Raw genomic sequence first — 23,320 nt, 5'->3', positions numbered from 1 at the left:
GATGCAATCCACCCATCTCATCCTCTGTGGTCCCCTTCTCCTCCTGCTTCCAATCCCTCCCAGCATCAGGGTCTTTTCCAATAAGTCAACCCTTTGCATGAGGTGGCCAAATTATTGGAGTTTCAGCTTCAACATCAGTCCTTCCAATGAATACCCAGGACTGATCTCCTTTAGAATGGACTGGTTGGATCTCCTTGCAGTCCAAGGGACTCTCAAGAGGCTTCTCCAACACCACAGTTCAAAAGCATCAATTCTTCGGCGCTCAGCCTTCTTCACAGTCCAACTCTCACATCCATACATGACCACAGGAAAAACCATAGCCTTGACTAGATGGACCTTTGTTGGCAAAGTAATGTCCCTGCTTTTCAATATGCTATCTAGGTTGGTCATAACTTTCTTTCCAAGGAGTAAGCATCTTTTAATTTCATGGCTGCAGTTACCATCTGCAGTGATTTTGGAGCTCCCAAAAATAAAATCTGACACTGTTTCCACTGTTTCCCATCTATTTCCCATGAAGTGATAGGACCAGATGCCATAATCTTAGTTTTCTGAATGTTGAGCTTTAAGCCAACTTTCTCACTCTCCTCTTTCACTTTCATCAAGAGGCTCTTTAGTTCCTCCTCACTTTCTGCCATAAGGGTGGTGTCATCTGCATATCTGAAATTATTGATATTTCTCCCGGCAATCTTGATTCCAGCTTGCGCTTCTTCCAGCCCAGCATTTCTCATGATGTACTCTGCATATAAGTTAAATAAGCAGGGTGACAATATTTCTACCATTAGTATTCATCAAAACTTAGCAGGATCAGAAACCGCAAACTCTGTGGCTCCCCTTTTTCCTCATTGGGCTTCCAGAGGAGGTAGCATAAGGCTTCCTTGTCCTCTGGTCCTGTCTAGGAACTTGTGCCTCTACGTGAAAGAATACTCATCTGGAAGGAAAGCAACTTACTCTAGATACTTCCCAGTAAAGACTGCCTTTTTCAAATGAACATTCAGGGAAACATGAATAAGCAAATTGTAAATGCTGAAATTACATGCATATGCTTATTTTTCACTTAACATTAGTTGTAACCACCAAAGGTACTTTAAAAAGGAATCTGATTTTATGTTCATAATAAAGTTAATATTATACAGAATTCTTACTTTTCAAATAAAATATGTGTTGTGTTAAGAACACCACATAGTAGGAATCTGCCTCAGAGATGTTATGATAGTCTATTTAATTGTTTTTGTAAAGATATTTGAAGGTATTGATATGTAATTATAAAGTTATAAGTATTATGGGGGGCAGGGGAATGGACTTCCCTGATAGCTCAGCTGGTAAAGAATCCGCCTGCAATGCAGGAGACCCCCGTTCGATTCCTGGGTCAGGAAGGTCTGCTAGAGAAGGAATAGGTTACCCACTCCACTATTTCTGGGCTTCCCTTGTGGCTCATCTGGTAAAGAATCTGCCCACAATTTGGGAGACCTGGGTTGCATCCCTGGGTTGGGAAGATCCCCTGAGGAAGGGAAAGGCTACCCGCTCCAGTATTCTGGCCTGAAGAATTTCATGCACTTTATAGCCCTTGGGTTCACAAAGAGTCGGACACGACTGAGCAACTTTCACTTTCACTTCATAGGAAAAGTAGAAGAGTTATAATATTGAAAATTTAATATTTGGTCAAAAACATTCATCAAGCTTCCCTGAAATTTGCAAAATTATCTTTTGGCTACATAATACATTCTCCAGATATTCTTTTGTTTTACTCATAGGAACATTTTATATTCTTATTGGAATATGGTGGAAACTTTTGTGGTAATGCTAAGTTTTCTTCTACTTATCCTTTCCTTCATCATAGATTAAAATGAGTAATCCACAACTGACTATTTTTCTTCTATGAACAACATTTTTTGCAAAAAAAAAAAGAATTAAAAATTTGAGTGTTCATATCTAGAAACACTAAGTTTCTTTAAATTCATATGACCGTTCTCTAAAAGGCCAGATAATTCATTAAACTTTGACATTACAAACAAGATCATTATGCTAACTTTTAAGTAAATGTATGTAATAACATTAAATATAAGTGAAAAATAGTCAATGTGAAATAAAGATTGTCAGAAAAAAATGTTTCAACTATATGTAGCTTGTAAAAGAATTCTAAAATGTGGAAATGAAGGTTGAAACCAAAATAATAGAAAAGGCATACCATAGAAAACTAGATAACAAAATAAAGCGAGTATAACTACATTAATATCAGAAAGTGTAGTCTTTTATAAAGAAATACTAAATATAAAAAGAGAAACTTAAATATAAAAAAAATGGTATACCAGATAGGCAGAAATTTTAAATGTTTATGTACATGGTAACAAACACATAAAATATATGGGAAAAAAAGTTAGTAGGAATGAAAGGAGAATCAAAATGTCCTCTGTCATAGTGGAACATTTCAATAATTCTTTCAATACCTGACTGAACAAGAAGATAAAAACTGTAAAGATAATGATAGTTTGAGCAATGTGATAAACTTTTCCTCAGTAATGTAAAAAGACTCTTGCATTTTATTTCCCCAAACTGAACAAATATGCTGCTGCTACTAAGTCACTTCTGAATGAAGTCTGACACTGTTTCCACTGTTTCCCCATCTATTTGCTCACAGAAGCTATCAAAAGCAATGTGAATTAGATTTGTGGATTTACAAAAATGTCATTAGCAATTTGTTTCAGAATTCCTTATTTCATCTTAAATAGTAAAAAGTAGCATAAGGACTAAAAACACAGAAGTGGCAGAGACTACTCTGACTATATTACCAAGGAAAATTCTCGAGATGATAGGCTGCTGCTGCTGCTAAGTCGCTTCAGTCGTGTCCGACTCTGTGAAACCCCATAGATGGCAGCCCACCAGGCTCCGCCGACCCTGGGATTCTCCAGGCAAGAACACTGGAGTGGGTGGCCATTGCCTTCTCCGATGCATGAAAATGAAAAGTGAAAGTGAAGTCACTCAGTCATGTCTGAATCCTAGCGACCCCATGGACTGCAGCCCACCAGATTCCTCCATCCATGGGATTTTTCAGGCAAGAGTACTGGAGTAGGGTGCCATTGCCTTCTCTGAAAAAATATGGGTCTTACAGAAAGTTCAAAAGATTTTGAAGACATGAAGTCATACAAAGTATGTTCTTTTATAATATCAGAATTCAACTAGAAATTAATACAAAAATGAAATTAAAAGTGATAAATAGAAAGTACATAAGTTTTTGAAAAGTATGCTATATATGTCTAATTAACTCATGATCAGAAAATTCAAAGTAAAAATAAGAAAAAAAATGTTGAATTCAGTGATATTGGACTACTACATACTGAAAAATCTTAGTATGAAGTTAGTGCCACTTAAAGACATATTTATATCATTAATATAAATTAGAAAAGATTAAGGCCCCAAATCAATGATCCAAGTATTATCTCAAGAAACTAGAAATAAAACAGCAAATAAAACCTAGGGTATAGAGAAAGAAGGCAAAAATGAAGCTAGCAACAAGAATTAATAAAGTAGAAATATTTAATATAGAGTATAAGCAAAGCAAAACATTTGTTTTTTAAAGAATTAACTGATTATTGCCTGGTGGGTTGGTAAAATTTAAAAGAATGGAAGTTTGAACCCAGTTTATGTGGGTACATTTAAAACTGTAGATGAAATGAGAAAATTCCTAAGCAAGCACATCTTAACAATGTTAACCTAAGAAATAAAAAAATACAGATACTTTGTATGAAAGTAATGGGGTCTTCAATTAAAAAAAAATCTCACAAAGAGAAATCCAGGACAAGATGGCTTCACCTGCGAATTATGTAATCATTTAAGAAAGGAATTATACTATTAAAGTTCTAAAAGAAGAGCACTTCTCAAGTTTTATGAGGTATATCAGTTTCCTATTGCTATATAATGAATTAATACAACCTAATAGAATTAAAGGGGCTTCCCTGGTGGCTCAGTGGTAAAGAATCCACCTGGCAATGCAGGATGTGTGGGTTTGATCCCTGTTGTCAGGAAGATCCCCTGGAGAAGAAATGGCAGCCCACTCCAGAGTTCTGGCCTGTAGAATTCTATGGACAGAGGAGCCTGGCAGGCTACAGTCCATGGGGTAGCAAAAGAGTTGGACACGACTTAGCAACTAAACACACACAATAGGCTCAAAAAAACACACATCTTACCTCAGTTTGTGGGTCAGAAGTCTGAGAATAGCTTAGGTGACTCCTCTGTTGAGGGTTTTAACTGGTTGCAATCAAGTTGTGGGCGAAGTGATATTATTATATGTACATGTATGTATATGTGCATATACATATATAGACATGCATATATATCCATATTTTATTTAATTAGAAGCAAATCACAAGTCCTGTAATGCTCAATGGTGTCCCCCATATTCATCCCTTTTGTCAACCCCCTGCAGTTGCTCAAAAAGAGTGTTTTATGGAAGGAATGAAGATGGAGGCCAGCTTTAGATCTGTCTGTGATATAAGGCCAAAAAAGCTTGAAGCAAAACATGATATATTAACTTAAAATGTTGGCTAATTAAATGAAGCAGTACATAAGGTATGATATCATGGTATATCAGGGAGACAGAAATTTTAAATATTTATGTACACATTTATGTACACATGTTACTGTATGTCTTCTCATATTTATACATTTAGTGTGTGTGTATGTGTATATATATATGTATGTCCATATATATGTATGTATTTTATATGCTATATTTAAATATAGTATTGAAATTATAGATGTTTGGCTGGTGTTGTGAAGGAAACACCAGAATGGAAGATGAGTCAAGGACGTTTTCTCTGAGGAAGTGACTTCAATAAAGAAGAGTAGTTGATGAGTATTTGGGCAGATGTAATAACCCGAGGAGTGTAGTGGGTTAAATAATATCCCCTTCTAATTCATGTTTACACAACATCTTGGAATGTGACCTTATTTGAAAGTAGAGTCTTTATAAATATAGCTTAGAATTTTGAGATGAAAACATCCTGGATATAGAGTGGGCTCTAAATCCGGTCGTTAGTTTCCATATGAGAAGAGGAGAGCACATAGAAAGACACAAAGGAAAATGCCTTATAAAAATGGAGACAGGGTTTGGAATTCAGCACCTATAAATCAAAGACTGATAAGGATTGCTAATCACCAGCAACTGTGAGAGAGTCATGGAATAGATTCTCCTTCAGAATTTCCAGAAAGAACCAAAGCGGTCCAATAATTTGATTTCAGCCTTCCGGCACCCAGAACTATACATTTCTGTCATTTGAAGCTACCAAGCTTTTGGTAATTTATTATACCACCCTTGGGAAACTAAGACAGGGATTAAGAGTGACAAAAGCTTAGTAAGTTAACAACAAAGCACATTTGCTTGGAGTTATTGCATTTGATTGGAATAAGAGGCAATAGCATGGTCTCGTTGGGTCTTACAGGAGTTTATTTCAAGTGCTCTACGAAGTTGCTGTTGGTCAGTCACTCAGTCGTATCCTACTCTTTGTGACCCAGTGGACTGCAGCACGCCAGGCTTCCCTGGCCTTTATCTTCTCTGGAGTTTGGTCAAACTCAAGTCCATTGAGTTGGTGATGCCATCCAACCATCTGATCCTCTGTCATCCCCTTCTCCTCTTACCTTCAGTCTTTCCCAGTGTCAGGCTTCTTTTCCAATGAATTAGCGCTTCACATTGGGTGACCAAAGTATTGGAGCTTCAACTTCAGCATCAGTCCTTCCAATGAATATTCAGGACTGGTTTCCTTTAGGATGGGCTGGTTTGATCACCTTGCAGCCCAAGGGACTCTCAAGAGTCTTCTCCAACACCACAGTTCAAAAGCATTAGTTCTTCCGCACTCAGTTTTCTTTATGGTCCAACTCTCAGAGAGAAAATTGCTTAAAACTTATGTGCCGAAATAATATGCTGGATGTGCTTAAAAACTGAGTAGAATAGGATAAGAATTAAAGCGAGAAGAACCTGGTAAGGGGATAGGATGCCATGGAAGTCCAGGTTAGAGATGGTGGGAGTTTGGTGTAGACTCACAGCAACAGAGAAATGAAGCAGGCTGAGATAGATTTTGAAGTTAGAACTGATGACTTACTAATGGATTGTAAGTACATGTTGAGTAAAAATTTAAAATGCCTTCCTAAGACTTGAGCTGAGCTAATGGATAAATGTTCATGAAATTTACCAAAACAGAGAACACAAGGGAGATAAAAATTGGGGAGGAGTGAGAAAGAAGGATGTTTTTTAGCTTGACACAGGTGAGTTTTTTTTTTTTTTTTGGCATGGATTGAGATTTAAATTTCAGGGACTCCAGTATGTAAATAATACTGAAAGGCATGTGAATAGCTAAGGTCATTTAGGGAGAAAGTGTAGAAAGAGAGAAGTCCAAGCCAAAACTGAAGAAAATTAGAGGAAAATATGCAAATTTGTGTGCGTGTGTTAGTTGCTCAGTCATGTCCAACTCTTTGGGACCCAATGGGCTGTAACTCACCAGGCTCTTCTCTCCGTGGAACTCTCCAGGCAAGAATACTGGAGTGGGTAGCCATTCCCTTCTCCAGGGGATCTTCCTGACCCAGGGATGGAATCCAGGCCTCCTGCACTGCAAGCCAGTTCTTTACCCTCTAAGTTATCATGAAAACCCCAAAATATGCAATACAGGACCTTAAATAAGAAGCTTCCTGCTGGAAAAGTTATGAATGTTTGTGAATGTTATAGAAATAGAGGTAAGTAGGGAACTAAGTTCTATCCCCTGCTATAGTGACTATAACAGATTTATTTGTGTATAAACAAGGGATTCATAAGTCAAATGATTCAACGTTTAGGACCGTCAGAAGGCAATGGCACCCCACTCCAGTACTCATGCCTGGAAAATCCCATGGACAGAGGAGCCTGGTGGGCTGCGGTCCATGGGGTCCCTAAGAGTCAGACAGGACTGAGCGACTTCACTTTCACTTTTCACTTTCATGCCCTGGAGAAGGAAATGGCAACCCACTCCAGTGTTCTTGCCTAGAGAATCCCAGGGTCGGCGGAGCCTGGTGGGCTGCCATCTATGGGGTCGCACAGAGTCGGACATGACTGAAGTGACTTAGCAGCAGCAGCAGCCTATCGTCTCGAGAATTTTCCTTAGTAATATAGTCAGAGTAGTCTCTGCCACTTCTGTGTTTTTAGTCCTTATGCTACTTTTTACTATTTAAGATGGGATAAGGAATTCTGAAACAAATTGCTAATGACATTTTTGTAAATCCACAAATCTAATTCACATTGCTTTTGATAGCTTCTATGAGCAATAAATTTCAGTAGTATCCTGTTTTTAATTTCATAGCCAGTTCAAATAGTAAACTTCAAAATGTTTATTTATAAAATCCAAATGAGAAAAAGGTGGGTACAAACCTATACCCAATCCACACTTTGGATCATCTATATGATAGAACTGGTCTTTTACAGTCAGTTTTTATGTTTATATACTGTAGATCTAGAATTGACCTCACAGACTGTTTGACTGTATACCTTTACTTTACAGTTAAGGGTGTCAGGATTCAGAAAGACAGCCTTTCCAGGGTGGTCATGTCTTGTTCGTGGCGGAAGTGGAACTAGGATCACTGGTTCTCTTTTGTCTGGTCAAAACTAACTGGAAGCTCCTCTTTGAAATTAATCTCAAAGGGATGCTTCTTTAAAATGCAATATTAGATTTTAGGTTCATTGAGGGAAACTAAATATTCTTTTTGAGAGGGAATATTTATTAAATACTGTGATTATAGAAGATAGAAATAAAGTCTTAAGAAATGACCCTAGGGTTTAATCCCAAATTTTATCACTTTAATGAGTGTTTGGATTTTAGACCAGCTACTTATTCTCACGCAGTATCGGTTTTCTCATCTGTAAAATTAAACCCACATTTCACTGTTATGTGAGGATTTTTCATATTCCTTTAATAACTAGTTAAGATTCTGAGCCTCTTGTAGCCTTCAATAGCACTAGCAATGTAACGCAATTTTGAATCATCACCTTGGGAGCTGGCCTTGAGAGGAAGAATCAAGTAGAAGTTACTGGATAATCTCTGGCTTGTACTGATGAGTGATGTGAACAAATAATATAAAATTTTGAATATTATTTTGAGCCTCAGAAAGGTGAAACGTAACAATATTCTGAGAGGCTTGAGGGAACTAAGGGCGCAAAAGAAATAGCAAATTCAATCTTTTTAGCTCATATTCAAGGTGGATGGATAAAAATAATCACTGTCATTATTCAATTTCTTCTTTATTTCTTTCCTTCTTTCTCACTTTTTCTATTTTTTTCTCCCCATCTCTTTGCTTTCCTCCCTCCTTCCCCGATAGCTGAAGTCTAGTTAATAAAATGTGCTTAATGTATGACTTCTTTGTACTTAATAATGGAGATTTTCTAGACAGTTTCCATGTTGTACTCTAGCTTCCTTCTATTTCCAGAGAAGAACTTCTGTTGCATACAAACTTATATTCTTACTATGTTTTCCTGCCATGTTTTTGCTTATGAATAGAATGCATTTTGCCATTCAGATCTTAACTCTCAAAACCTCTAAATTTTTAATAACTGAATTGCTACCACAACTTAATTGCTCATTTGATCATTTACAATATGCTGTGAAGCCTGTATTATGTCTTTGAGCACTAAGCAAATACAGAAAAACTGCATCCCATTGGAATTTTTAAATAAAGAGCACCACCTTGTGGAAATATATGCTTATATGTACTGGAAGACAGGAATATTAATAATAGTTCATTTAAAAAACAGTGCTTATAATTTGTACTATACTAAGTTATTAGCATAGAAATAAAACCTCATGTTTTTCCTAAGGAAAATTTAAAAATGGAAATATAAAATTAGAAAAATTTTATTTTAACCATATAAAATAATTTTATTGTACATCAACTTTTTTCATTTAGTGAATCAATGAAAATCTGTAAAATTATAATACTAATGATTCCTTTTATGTAAACATTATTTTAGAATTAATATTTAGCATAAGAAAATAAATTAGAAAAACACTGTTAAGACCTGATCCAAAAAAAAAAGCCTTACTTTAAAAACATGGAAACCAAAATTGAGGGAGTGAATTTATTGTGTTCACCAAGTTACATATAACCAATGGAGGGCTAAATATAGCCATGAAAACATCAGTCCTATCTGCCTGACTCCATTTTGGTCAATTGTCAGATATTAGAATATAGTAATAGTTCATTGACCTTTACTGGGGACTAGGTAGGCTGCCGTCTATGGGGTGGCACAGAGTCGGACATGACTTTAGCGACTTAGCAGCAGCAGCAACAGATTATTTAACAAAAATGAATTTTGTTATCTTAATAATAAAGCAATGCTCACATATACTACTGTGTACTTGAAGATAATACTTTTCTAGCATCTTTCTATATTCTGGTGCATTATCCCAGTTTTTCTAAGAACAAGTAATTTGTCTAATATTTAATGGAATTTAACTTGAAAAAGCTTAACTATTTTTATGTATTATATTGATACTGATTCTTTTAAAGGTTCCATGTGTGACATTATTTCATCTCAATTTACTTTGAAAGGTTGAACTAAAGTTTGCAGCTACTCCTCTGGTAATGGAGAGCCCATAGCTGAAAAGTATTTTCTACTCATGAATATAAAAAGAACATAGGTTTCATCATCTTGCAAACTCAAACAGTGTACTCATGCTTTGGGATTCTAAATTACCTTACAACTTTTTATAAGTTGTATTACTCTTCTGTTGAAACTATAGAAGAATAAAATCCATTCTAGTTTTTGTTTTTTAATGGTTTAGTCACTAAATCGTGTCTGACTCTTGTTATGGACTGTAGCCTGCCAGGTTCCACTGTTCATGGGATTCTCCAGACAAGAATGCTGGAGTGGTTTGCCATTTCCTTCTCCAGGCGATCTTCCTGACCCAGGAATCAAACCCAGATCTCCTGCATTGCAGGCAGATTCTTTACCGACTGAGCTATGAGGAAATCCCCTAAACATAGAATTTTCTTAAGCCAGGTTTTCCTCACCACTATTCTAACATGTTTGACTTGGGCGACTTTTCTAATGAATCTAAGCAATGCGACTTTCATTCTTCTAGTTTGGTAGAATCTTTATATGTCTTGCTTCTGTTCTTTGTTCCCTATTTCTATAACTTTGAGTGATAAACATAAATTGTAAAGGTACCTCTCTGTCTTTATATATACCAATGGCAAACTATTAATGGTTCAGTTAAAAAAAAACTTGAGTCTTATTCTGGGGACCAACATTCAGGTGACTTGTAGTCCACTTATTCATGCCTTATCTTTTCTCCAAAAGCCTCAGTTTGGATAGTCATACCCACCAGGATTATTGCACTATAGCAATATTTATCTTTCTTTTCTTACAACAAATTGTAATTCAAATAAACATTCTTCTTGCATTAATAATTCATTATGTCTAATTAAAGTATGATTCTGAAGAAGTAGTCACAGATTTATTGGCTTTTGCATGATTTCAGACATCATTATATAGGGTAATTCATGGTAGCTTTAGGACAGGGGTCTGTGAAGGTGTTTTTAGTAGCTGAGAGGTCTTTGATGTTTTTCTTTTAGTTTTTAGATAGGGCAGGTGTGTTCAGTAGCCAGCAGCGGCAGAGGTTTGAAGATGGAAAGCAGAGCTTGAGAAGTCTCTTGAAACTTTGATTCAGAACTCATACAACCTCATTTCTGGACCATTCTATGGTCCTGAATAAATCAAATGCCAGCCCAGATTCAAGGTGTAGATAACTGTATTCTGGCTTCCCAGGTGGCTCAGTGGGTGAAAAATCTACCTGCCAATGCAGGAGCTGTGCGTTTGGTCCCAGGGTTGGGAGGATCCCCTGGAGAAGAAAATGGCAACCCACTCCAGTGTTCTTGCCTGGTAATCCCATGGAGAAAGGAACATGGTAGGCTACAGTCCATGGGGTGCAAAAGAGTTGGAGACAACTTAGCAACTAAAACAACAGCAGCAAACTGTACTTCACTTGTTAGTGGGTGTATCTGCAAAAAATTGTGACCACTTTTGTAACCTACTACAACCAGGTTTGAAGCAGTGGCAATGGAACCGGTACTGTTTCTGTATTCCCGAACCAGATTCCAGTGTGTGTGTGGGAAGAGGGATTGGGGACAGCCTGATAATTTAGCTCAGACCTGACTCTGTCTATCCAGAGATAGATCAGACTCCATAGGTTGAGGGTTCATTCTCTTAAGATTCTCCCAACCTCCACCCCATACACACACACTCAGATACCAGCCAGTTGTAAAACTAGGCATTACCTGGGCTTCTGACCAATAAGGCTACAAGTTGGAGATTCCAATGGCCCGCTCCTTGATTTTGATAAATTTGCCGTGTGGCTCAGCAAACTTGTTTACTCACTGGATTACCATTTCTTATGACCAGTCTAGACAGTATATTAAAAAGCAGAGACATTACTTTGCCAAAAAAGGTCCGTCTAGTCAAAGCTATGGTTGTTCCAGTATTCACGTGTGGATGTGAGAGTTGGGCCTTAAAGAAAGCTGAGGACCGAAGAATTGATGCTTTTGAACCATGATATTGGAGAAGACTCTTGGGAGTCCCTTGGACTGCAACTCCTTGCAAACCAGTCAATCCTAAAGGAAATCAGTCCAGAATATTCATTGGAAGGACTGATACTGAAGCTGAAACTCTAATACTTTGGCAACCTGGTGCAAAGAACTGACTCATTAGAAAGGACCCTGATGCTGAGAAAGACTGAAGGCAGGAGGAGAAGGGGACGACAGAGGATGAGACGGTTGGATGCCATCACTGATTCGATGGACATGAATTTGAGGAAGCTCCGGGAGTTGATGGACAGGGAGGCCTGGCTGCATGGTGACACAAAGAGTTGGACACGACTGAGTGACTGAACTGAACCATTTCTTATAAAAGGCTTTAACTCAAGAACAGCCACACAGAAGAGATGCATATGGCAACACATAAAGAAAAGGTGTGGAGTTTTACAGGGGCACCACGTTCCCGAATCTCCACTTGTTTACCAATCTGGAAACTCTTGAAACTGTGTCTTTTTGGATTTTCATGGAGGCTTTATTACACAGTCATGATTGGTTAGCTTTTTGGCCATTGGTGACTGAACTCAATGTCCAGCCCATCACCCTTCTCAGAGGTCAGTGAGTGGGACTGAAAATTCAAGTCCTCTAATTGTGTGGTTGGCTCCACTTTTAGGAGCTAACCAAAAGCCAACTGTATCACTCTCCACACTTAGGAAATTACACTTTGGAAGATGTGAGCCAAGAGCCGCACCAAGACCAAATGTATGTAAGTAATATATTTTGGTCATCTGAATGACTGTGTATGCATCTGTGTATGTATGTATGTATGTGTATATATATATATATATATATTTCACAATATTATGATATACCCTGTGAGATAATAATCAATGGTACCTGATATCAGGGAAAACATTGAAGAAGTGGGAAAAGTCAGGTTAAATTGTTTGACCTAAGTGACTTTGTTAATGAGAAGCAAAATAATGGATGTGTTTAAAGATTTACAGTAAGATAGCCCTGGATTAAAAGTCTGTTCATTTTAGCACTGACTTCCCTTTCCTGAAAACTGACCTTAGACATGTCATTTATTTTCTGTAAGTTCAAATTTGTTTATTTGCAAAAAACTGGAAATGATAATAGCTACCTTATCAGGTAATTGGTTGGATTAAAAGAAATCATGCAAGTGCATGACTGCATGCTTAATATAGCAAGTGCTCAGAACATACCATTAGTATATTATTTATAGAATTAATAATTTCCTTAGTATTATGAATAGTGTTCTGATTACAACAGAAACACATATCAGAAAGAAAACTCTCTTGAAAGTAATCTGTGTTGGACAAGATTTGATTGGATTGTCAATGGAAATAATTGCTGGGGCACTGAAAGTTTAAAACTGGGATTTTAGATGGAAATCACAGATAGAAGTCTCCATGTGGAGATGACAGTAAAATCCTTGGCAGTGAGGTAAATTTAAAGCAAATATCTATACAAGAAAAAGAGCAGGCAGTCAAAACTAAATATTTAGGATTTTAGAAGCTAGATAATGATTAATTTGGCAAGCTTGATCAAATTCATAGAATAAGATGGTATTGTGTTGTTTGCTTTTCTGGCACTATGTTTTTGCTCATCATGTTTCTAGTTATTGGAATTGTCAACTGCTAGAATCCTTTCCCTCTGTAGTGACATCTCATACATCCCCAACTTTCCATGCTTAATGATCTCTGCCTGAAGTGTAGTGTAGGTGAGTAACAATAGCTCAGGGAATATTTTAAAAGAGAAGATGCAAGGTTCATAATATAAATAAAGTTCCAAAAATGTTACAATTGTCCTTCATATTGCATAAACATTCAATCTAAACCTATCTAACCATATGTTTTGATTATGTTTTACATAATCATGTTCACATTTGTGGGACATCAATTATAAATAGCTAAGCTTCCCCTAAACTCAAAACTCAAATATTTATTAAAAAAAAATAGTGATTCCCATAATTGAGTATAAAATTAACAGTACCTGATACAAATGATAGTAACTAATTTCAGTTGATATAGAAAACCATGGAATCATCTGGTTCTTTCAAAAACAACCTTACATTAATTTTATTAATGAATAACATGAATTGATTAATTCATTTTGAATGAACTAGACAGTATCTAGTTTGTCTAGTTTGTTAACAATTTTGGACTCCTATATAATTATTACAATCTTAGTGTGAGCTCCTTTTTTTAATTGAAGTCTAGTTGATTTATAATCTTGTGCTAGTTCAGGTTTACATCAAAGTGATTCAGTTATTTTTAACTGAATCATATATGCATTACATGTATATATTATTTTCTGATGCTTTTCTATTATATATATACTATTTTTATATTTTTTCATATTCTTTTCCATTACAGGTTATTACAAATGTGAACTCTTTAGTGAAATATGACAGTTTTGGTTCTATTTGTAGACATTTACTGAGCTTATATTCTGTGAAGGATGTTCTTGTTTATCAATTAAGAAAACATTTATAACCTTTGTGTGAAATGCGTGTACTTTAACTTTCTTAGTTTAAATCCAAAAATATCTTTCAGCATTGGTAAAACCTGTTGTGGCTGAATAATGTATTATATTTTATTGCTGACTTTAGGAAGATTTAATTATTCAACTGAGTAGACATTCTCTGTAAGTGAGGTTAAAAGGAAAGCATGTGTTTGAGTCTTGCTGGCTGTGGGAGAGTGTTGTAGGTGGTTATGTTTTATTTTTCTAGGCTGTAGGTGGTGTGTTGATATATTGGGAGATATTTCAAGACTTGGGAGTGAATGTTCTATTGTAGTTTCTGTTTTCTTTTGTCAGAGAGCTGCTGAATGTTGTTTTTGTTGCAAGTGGTATCTGGAAATGTGATCCAGAAGAACATGTTTTAAGAGGAAAAGAGGGGGAAAATTGATACCAGTCAAACGTCCTCCCACGCTCCTCATCTGGTAGTGGTGACTGCTTCTGTAGTTTTGGTTCCTCAGGAGATGGATAGTGATGAACAAGACTGTTGGCTTTCCTATTTGACATAAGAAGGGCTTTGACAGTCCCCTTGCTAACAATTATTTCCTTCAAAGGACAGAAGGGAAAAGCCACAGGAAACTAGAGAAAAAATGTGGGAAGGAGACTTCAAAATGTATTGGAGTGAGAAAGAAAATTTAAGGCAATAAAGAAAAAAATTGAAATTGCAGTTTTCATCTTACCATGCCATATTTGGAGCTCTAAGAAATCTTTGAATAGAGATTCCACACATTCATAAATGGTGATCATCCTAGATAGATCATATGTGGATGAAATCAATTAGACAAATGTTGCTCAAAGATCCCTCCTCAGATCTCTGCTTATCATCTCTCCATAAATCATCAAATATAGTTTTAAAAATGATGTATCATTATAAAGATAAATTTATCTCAACATATGCTAGTTATTTCTTAATATTTATTACTTAGGCCTCTCTGGTGGCTCAGACAGTAAAGAATCTGCCTGCAGTGCAGGAGACTGGGGTTCTATTAATGCATCGGGAAGATCCCCCAGAGAAGGGAATGGCTACTCACTCCAATATTCTTGCCTGAGAATTCCATAGACAAAGGATGTTTTCCTGAGTTCTAGATCTGCTTTATAGCCTTCATGTCACAAACACCTCAAGTACAAATCTGGTACTGCCCTTTTTTTTTTCCTCCTAGATTTTATATTTCAGTAAATGGTTCTACTGCCAAGCTGGGTGGTTTCAGTGAAGCACATAAATATTCTTGAATCTTTTTTTCCTGAACTACTTTTTCATCACAACTTGCATCGATGTATTCTCCAAGCTTCATCAATTAAATCTTTAAATCTCAAACCCAAACATCCCTTCAGCTGTTACAAACCTAGTCTCAATCATTGCTGTCTCATAACTGGATCTCTGCAATAGCCTTCTCATTAGGCTCCCTACACACAGCTTCATTCCCTGAAATTTTCTCAAACTTTGATACTAAGTTGCCATTTGAAATGTAAATCTGATCACAGCACAGTTGCAATGGAATATTGGAAGCAGTGAGTTGGAACACAGGAGATGGTAGTCAAATAGATTCCTGAAGCTGGGCTTTAGGAGATCAGGCAGTCACTGGTGATGAAAGATCATGTATTGCCATATGAGTACGGGTGCCTGACAAACTAATGGAGGCGAAGAGACTGAGAAAACTAAACTAAAACAGGAGGCTTTTGAATGAATTTCCTTTTACTTTTTAAGCTATTAAAGATGGTGGTAAGAATAGATGGAGAACCTGGACTTCTACCTGGAATTAATGAGGCAGCAACCTTTTCACCACTGGAGAGTAGACCATGGAGGTTTGCTAAATATAAATTTTTAAAATAAGGTTCGGAATTCATACCATGATACCCAAAATGTCCAAGTTTCAATAGGGAATTATTAGCATCGAAAGAACCAAGTAGAGTTCAAACTAGATGAAAATTACATTCAACAGACATCAATCTTGAGATGTCACAATTGTTAGAATTACTTGTAAAGTTTTTCAAAGGAGCCATCATTAAAATGCTTCAGTGAGCAACTATAAACATGTTTGAAACAAAAAGTAAAGTGTCTCAAAGAAATAATGAAGTTTCAGCAAAGTAACAGAATATATTGTTGTTTAGTCGCTAAGTCGTGTCCGACTCTCCTGCAACACCTTGGACTATAGCCGGCCACGCTCCTGTTTCCATGGGATTTCCCATGTAAAAATACTGGAGTGGCTTGCCATTTCCTTCTCCAGGGACTCTGCCCCCACCCAGGGTCTAACCCACATCTCCTGCTTGACAGATTCTTTACCACTGAGCCACCTGAGAAACCCTAATAGAGAATATGCTGCTGCTGCTAAGTCACTTCAGTCGTGTCTGACTCTGTGCAACCCATAGACAGCAGCCTACCAGGCTCCTCCATCCCTGGGATTCTCCAGACAAGAACACTGGAGTGGGTTGCCATTTCCTTCTCCAATGCATGAAAGTGAAGAGTGAAAGTGAAGTTGCTCAGTCACGTCTGACTCAGCGACCCTGAGGACTGTAGCCTACCTGGCTCCTCCGTCCATGGGATTTTCCAGGCAAGAGTACTGAAGTGGGTTGCCACTTCCTTCTCCAACAGAGAATATAAATGGAACCAAATGGAAATTTTAGAAATGAGTAGTACAATAACAAAAATAACAACTCAAGTGGCTGGATTCAACAGCAGAATGAAGAAGGCAGAGGAAAGCATCACTGAATCTGGAGATTAAAAAAGAAATAGATATCACCTAATCTGAAAAGAAAAGTGTAAATTAACTGAAAAGCGACATAAATAGTCTCATACACATATGCAACTGAAACAAAATCTCTATCATTCATGTCAATGCGATTCAAAAAAGAAAGGAAGAAGAGGGTAGGCTGGAAAAGTCTTCTAAGAAATAATAGCTGACATTTTCCCATTTTCCCTTTCTACCTAAATTTCTGAAAACAAGACAAAGAAGATATCTTGAAAGCAACCAGAGAAAAATTACATGTTATCAGTAGGGGAAAGCCAATTCAAATCACGGTGAAATTTCATCAAAAACCTTAGCTGTCTAAGAAGGTAGTGTAGTATGTTTTTAAATGCTGAAAATAAAAAATTTGTCAACAGAAAATCTTATATCCAATAAAAATGCCCTTTATAAACATGGGATAATGAAGAAATTCTCAGATGAGAGCAAAGTGAGAAAACCTGGCATCAACAGGCTTCCTCTAAAAAACAGTGTCTGAAGAAAATTCTCTAAACAGAAACGAAATAATAAAAGAAGGAAACTTGGAACATAAGGAAAAAAAATAAAAAAAAATAAAACCATGGAATGGGCATAAATATAGACTTTCCTCTTCCTCTTGAGTATTCAAAATTATGTTTGATGTTTGGAATAAAAATTATTACTCTGATGTAGTTCTCAAAACTAATTATGATGACAGGTAATATCAATGAAAATTGTATCATATTGTGCAGCATGTTCCTTAAGGAAAAATATTTCACTTTTCTCCACAAGAGGGCAATGCAAGAGCCTTGGGGAAGGAACTTGTTTTAACTGTGAAGAATTAATGTGTAAGACAAGAAAATGACTCAATTTCAGAAAGTTATTAACAGCCTTTCCTGCTTTGAGGAACAGCAAAGTTACAGTTGAATTTGACCACTTCATCAAGTCACCTAAAGAGCAGAAATATCCCCTTTGCTATGAGGAATACAAAATGAAAGCTTTAATGTTTTCCATAAAATAAGCTTACAGAAATCCATTCTGGCTATGAAAATTAAAGCTAGTTAGTTGCAGCAAGAACATTCAAAGAAAGAATAGAGACTTCTTGCCTTATCCATAATTTTAACTCTTAGCTATAGAGTTCATATTTCAAGCCACAGAAAGATGCCAACCTTCAAACTAACAATTTATATACAGCAGTTCATGAGATCCAAATCTATTAAAAAGATTACAGACATTTCTAGAAGTGAAAGAAGCTCCAGCTTCTACTTGCATTCATTCTTGGTGTGGAAGGGCACAAAAACTGCTTTACTGGGAAAAAAAAATGGTAATATTTTATGTATATTCCAAGTCATTCCAAAGTGAATACCAGCTTACCACAGTGAGTGCCTGTAAGCGGACTTCCAAACTTTGCCAAAGAGTCCAGAAGAGCTTTGAGTACTTGATTCTCTCATTTTGGAGCTTCCCTTGTGGCTTAGCTGTCAAAACATCTGCCTGCAATGCGGGAGAGCTGGGTTCAATCCCTGGGTTGGGAAGATCCCCTGGAGAAGGGAAAGGCAACCTACTCCAGTATTCTGGCCTGGAGAATTCCTGGTCTCTTGGAGAATTCCATGGACTGTATAGTCCATGGGATCTCAGAGTCGGACATGACTGAGCGACTTTCGCTTTCTCTCATTTTTGGCATGAATTTTCCTGAGATCCTAATAAAAGTAGAAACAGTCTCTCTATAACCGCCCCCCCACCCCCACAAACACTCACGCACAAAATAAAAGTAAAATTACCTTAGATATCATCATAATAAGGGGTTATGGTTCATTTTATACTCTCCTATCTTGTTTAATGGACTTCCCTGGTGGCTCAGATGGTAAAGCGTCTTCCTACAATGCGGGAGACCCAGGTTCAATCCCTGGGTCGGGAAGATCCCCTGGAGAAGGAAATGGCAACCCACTCCAGTATTCTTGCCTGGAAAATCCCATGGAGAGAGGAGCCTGGGGGACTGCAGTCCATGGGGTCGTAAAGAGTCAGACACTACTGAATGACTTTCTTTCGTTTTTTTATCATCTTGTTTAATAGTTTTCATTTAGTCTTATTATCTTCTTATATTTAATTATACAGTTTTTATTTGTATAAATGTGTGATCTTAAGTTTATTTAGACTTCTTTCCTTTGATCATAAAATTCCTCCTGCCTGGAATATTTTATTGCTGTATCTACCATGTTGCACTTAGTCACTCAGCGCTCAGTTATGTCCGACTTTTTGCCACCCGGTGGACTGTAACCCACCAGGCTCCTCCTCCATGGGGATTCTCCAGGCAAGAATACTGGAATGGGTTGTCATGCCCTCCTCCAGCGGATCTTCCCAGCCCAGGGATTGAACCCAGGTCTCCCACATTGCAGGTGGATTCTTTACTGTCTGAATCACCAGGGAAGCCTATTCTCTATTTGCCAGCTCTGTTTTAGCTTTCAAGGACAAATTTAAAAGTCACCTCCTCTGGGAAATATTTGCAAGTATTTTCTTGCTGTCCTATAAGAAAAAGAAAAAAATGAAGAAGAAGAAGAAAAAAAGCCATCGTAACCTAACCATGACTACAACCATGTCTTAGCTGAGTTCCTAGGTGACCATGCATCACATTGTATTAAAATTGTTTTCCTATCTGCTTATTTCACTGAAGAAAAATGTGCTCACCAGATTGTGGAGCATGCAGTATATTATGTAAAGAAACATATATAAAGGTATTTCTAGGAGAAAAATGCAATGCGTTATAAAACACCTATTACTTGTTTATTTTAATAGTTTACTACAGTAGAAACATATGGACTAAATAAACATAGTATATGTCCCTAATAATGGACACAACTGTTATCACTCAATATAGATTTGACTCATCCCTGACTTAACATTACTGTATTTATAACTAACACGTACTGAGTAGTTATCCTCTGCTAGATAATGCACCATATCACTAAGGCGTTATGTCACTAAGCCATGTTTCTAACATATGAGGTAAGTCCTGCGATTACTACCATTTTACATGTGAAGAGGGTTGTTGGGCCATTGGAACTAGGTGAGAGCCAAAACTGGGTATCAGGTCTGTCAGGAATGAAGTCTCTGCTGTAGAACACAGTTCTATACTTCCTAAATGTTTAGAAGCCACTGTAATGCAGTGTTGGAATGGCAGTGTTCCGTTCAGTTCAGTTCAGTCGCTCAGGTGTGTCTGACTCTTTGTGACCCCCTGAACTGCAGCACGCCAGGCCTCGCTGTCCATCACCAACCCCCGGAGTCTACCCAAACCCACGTCCATTGAGTTGGTGATGCCATCCAACCATCTCATCCTCCATGACAGTGTTATGGAAACATAAATACTGAGTAGTAGGCATTGTGGTAATTAAGTTGTAACCTGACTGAGATGATTATCTTCCAAATTAAAATTCTGCAATTCATGAGTTAGATGTTACATAGTTATCACCAGAAAATATTAAAAAAGAATGAAAGACCGTTTTGAGTTTTGCCTTTAAAAAAAATTTTTACTTTATTTTGCTTTATAATACTGTATTGGTTTTGCCATACATTGACATGAATCAGCCACGGGTGTACACGAGTTCCCAATCCTGAACCCCCTCCCACCTTCCACCCCATATCATCTCTCTGGATCATCCCCGTGCACCAGCCCCAAGCATCCCATATCCTGTATCGAACATAGACTGGCGATTCGTTTCTTACCTGATAGTATACATGTTTCAATGCCATTCTCCCAAGTCATCCCACCCTCTCTCTGTCCCACAGAGTCTAAAAGTCCATTCTATACATCTGTGTCTCTTTTGCTGCCTCGCATAGAAAGATGGTAATGAGTTTTGCCTTTTGTGTTTGTATTTTTATACGACAGTTTTGTAATTCATACGGCACTATCATTATCGTTTTGTTTTCCCTTCATTTTAACACACTATCAGACCTTTGTGTTGGGTGAGATAGAGGATTATTCCACACACACCGCATCTTCTTCATCCAACCCATTCAACTATTGATGGACACCTCGGTTGCTTCCATATCAGTTGAATTGTATGAGCTATTTATATATTTTGGATGTTAACCCCTTATGTGTCATAATTGCAAATTTTTCTCCCATTCAGTAGGTTGTCTTTTTGTATTGTCCATGGTTTCCTTTTCTGTGCAAAACCTTTTATTTAATTAGGACCCATTTGTTTATTTTGACTGTTTCTTTTGTCTTAGGAGATAGATACAAAAAATTATTGCTATGATTTACTATTATTGCTATGTTCTCTTCCAGGAATTTTACACATGTTAGAGATTAATTAGATATTTTTCAGTCTTTACATCTAAAATTTTTTTTAATAATGCATAAGTTTTGTGTTCCTGTCTGGTTAAATCATATTATCAAAGCTCATTCAATGCAATATAAATTTTATTGGTATAATCAATGCATTGTAAAATCAACATATATATTATACATAGATACATGTTCTCAGATCTTGTTATATAAATATTTGCAAAGCTTAGGTGATCTAATCTATGTCCATTTTTTATTCCAGTGTTACCACAGAGCTTATTTTAACTTTCTTCTTGGCATATATCCCTTCTGGAAGAGGCAGAAAGGTCAACTAATTTCATTTACCCTCGGGGGCCTGCTCAGCCTCCCTCTGCTTGTGGTCCTTTTCCTTCATCCATTTGGCTCTGGGCCACACCTTGCTAACTAACCAGCGCTGAAAACAACAGGAGACTGTAAATGCTGTGTGTCACTGAATTCCTTTGTCTGAAAAGAACCATCTCTGAAGCCTGCAACCGTGAACCGGTGGCAGCAGCCTCAAAAAAAAAAAAAAAAAAGAGAACTCAGTAGATGTTTTGACTTGCCTTCTAGAAATCAGGTGGAGAGAGGAAAAACGAGAACAGAGCTGTTGATTGCTAGTTAGTTCTTGTGAATGGGATATATTAATAGACAGGGCTAAAATAGGTGTTAGTCAAGATCACCTGGCTCAAATTTCTTACTTTACCAATGAGGAAACCGAGGCCTAGAAAGCTTAAATAGTAGCCCAGGATCAATACATTTCCACAGCTTATGTGCCTGGTGTACCTGATTGTATATTTATTATTTTTACGGTGTCTTTGAGAATAAACATGCTTTAGTAAATATGTTAGAGAACCAAGAAGAAATTCTAAGACCAATACCAGTACTTAGTACTAATCTTAGATATTACTATTCTACTCTAAAATTTCCTTTTCCTGAAAATTATATCAAATATAGCACTAAAGCCTTATTTTATGATATTAAATCATTATATTAGTTTTATGGATCAATGCATGTTCATGGTTCGAAACAAATAACCAGAGCAAACCTTTTACTGATTATATTTCTTGAAAAATTTTATTGCTGCCAATATTGAATTTTTAGAAATCAAGATTTTGCTTATAATTTAAATAGAATATGCATGGTTATTTATCATTAACTATAAAATGAATTTTCAGATGTTCATAAAACCTCAAGACTTTTAGAGAGAACAAAACAAAAAGATACAGCATTTTCATTTTGTTGTTAGTAACAGCACATATACGGCCACAAGAGGGCGATCGAAGAAAATAATTGAAATTCCAAGGATTATTTCAGCTGCGTATAATGTGAGGATGTTGTAAGTTATCTTTGATCATGAATTTAACATTATTGTCAATTCTGACAATATAAAGCTCCATAGTATTTAACTTGGAAATGAAGACAAATTAAGCTCAATCTTTTCCTTTAGGTTGTGATATTCACAGTTATGCAATTGATACATCATCCCATATATGAAACGAGAATAAGAGTACATCCTTCTTGTAAGGATGTCGTGGAAAAACAGTTGTAATGAACAGCCAGTACTCTCCCAGGAGACTGGCAGTCTTTCAGTGATCAAAATCACTCTAATTTTTAAAGACTGTCATGGATATTGATGACCCTTGCCTGATGGCTGCTGATGTATGTAGTTACCTGCTTTCGAGCACATCATCTAAGATCAAGACAAAAAAAAAAAAAAAAAAGATCCTTTATGAATTAAGATCTATTTTGAGAGTTAAAAGGAGATTGATTAGTAATATAGTCTGTATCCCCATGACTCAAGGTAATGTAGCATAAATAATTACTTTTTCTAGGGCAAAGAAGAAAAAGTATTTAGAGGATAAAGAAAGATTTAATATACTGAGTACTTCAGAAATCTCTGTCCATTCTAACCTCAAATCCCCAAAATAATGCACAGCATTCAAAATGCATGTTTGCTTTGTTCCCAGGGAAATAATGCTATCGTTTCCCAATTGAATTTCTGAAAGCAGGTGTCCTTCATGATAGCATCACCTTAATTCCTGCCAAGAACATAATGTTCAGAACACAATTCCTGTTGTATTAATTTCATTATTGTTTGTAGTACTCTGCCATTCTACCAGACATACTGCAGGGTGACTCAAATAGCTCGAGAGAATTTCTATTTATATCCAACATTGTGTCTATTTGATCACATGCCTTAGTTTTGAAGATTATATGATTTTTTAATTTAATGAGGATG

The 23,320-nt window shown here is 36.7% G+C and overlaps 1 protein-coding gene across 16 annotated transcripts in view; it reads left to right on the top strand.

Annotated features, from left to right (window-relative positions):
• PPFIA2 (PTPRF interacting protein alpha 2) overlaps positions 1 to 23,320 on the top strand; it is a 509,064-nt gene that overhangs the window by 125,188 nt on the left and 360,556 nt on the right. The gene's annotated exons all lie outside the window — the stretch shown is intronic.

Source organism: Ovis aries, chromosome 3 (assembly GCF_016772045.2).
Source record: "Ovis aries strain OAR_USU_Benz2616 breed Rambouillet chromosome 3, ARS-UI_Ramb_v3.0, whole genome shotgun sequence".
Classification (NCBI taxonomy): Eukaryota; Metazoa; Chordata; class Mammalia; order Artiodactyla; family Bovidae; genus Ovis; species Ovis aries.
Note: the sequence above shows the minus strand (reverse complement) of the source record. Positions and strands in the feature narration are given on the sequence as shown.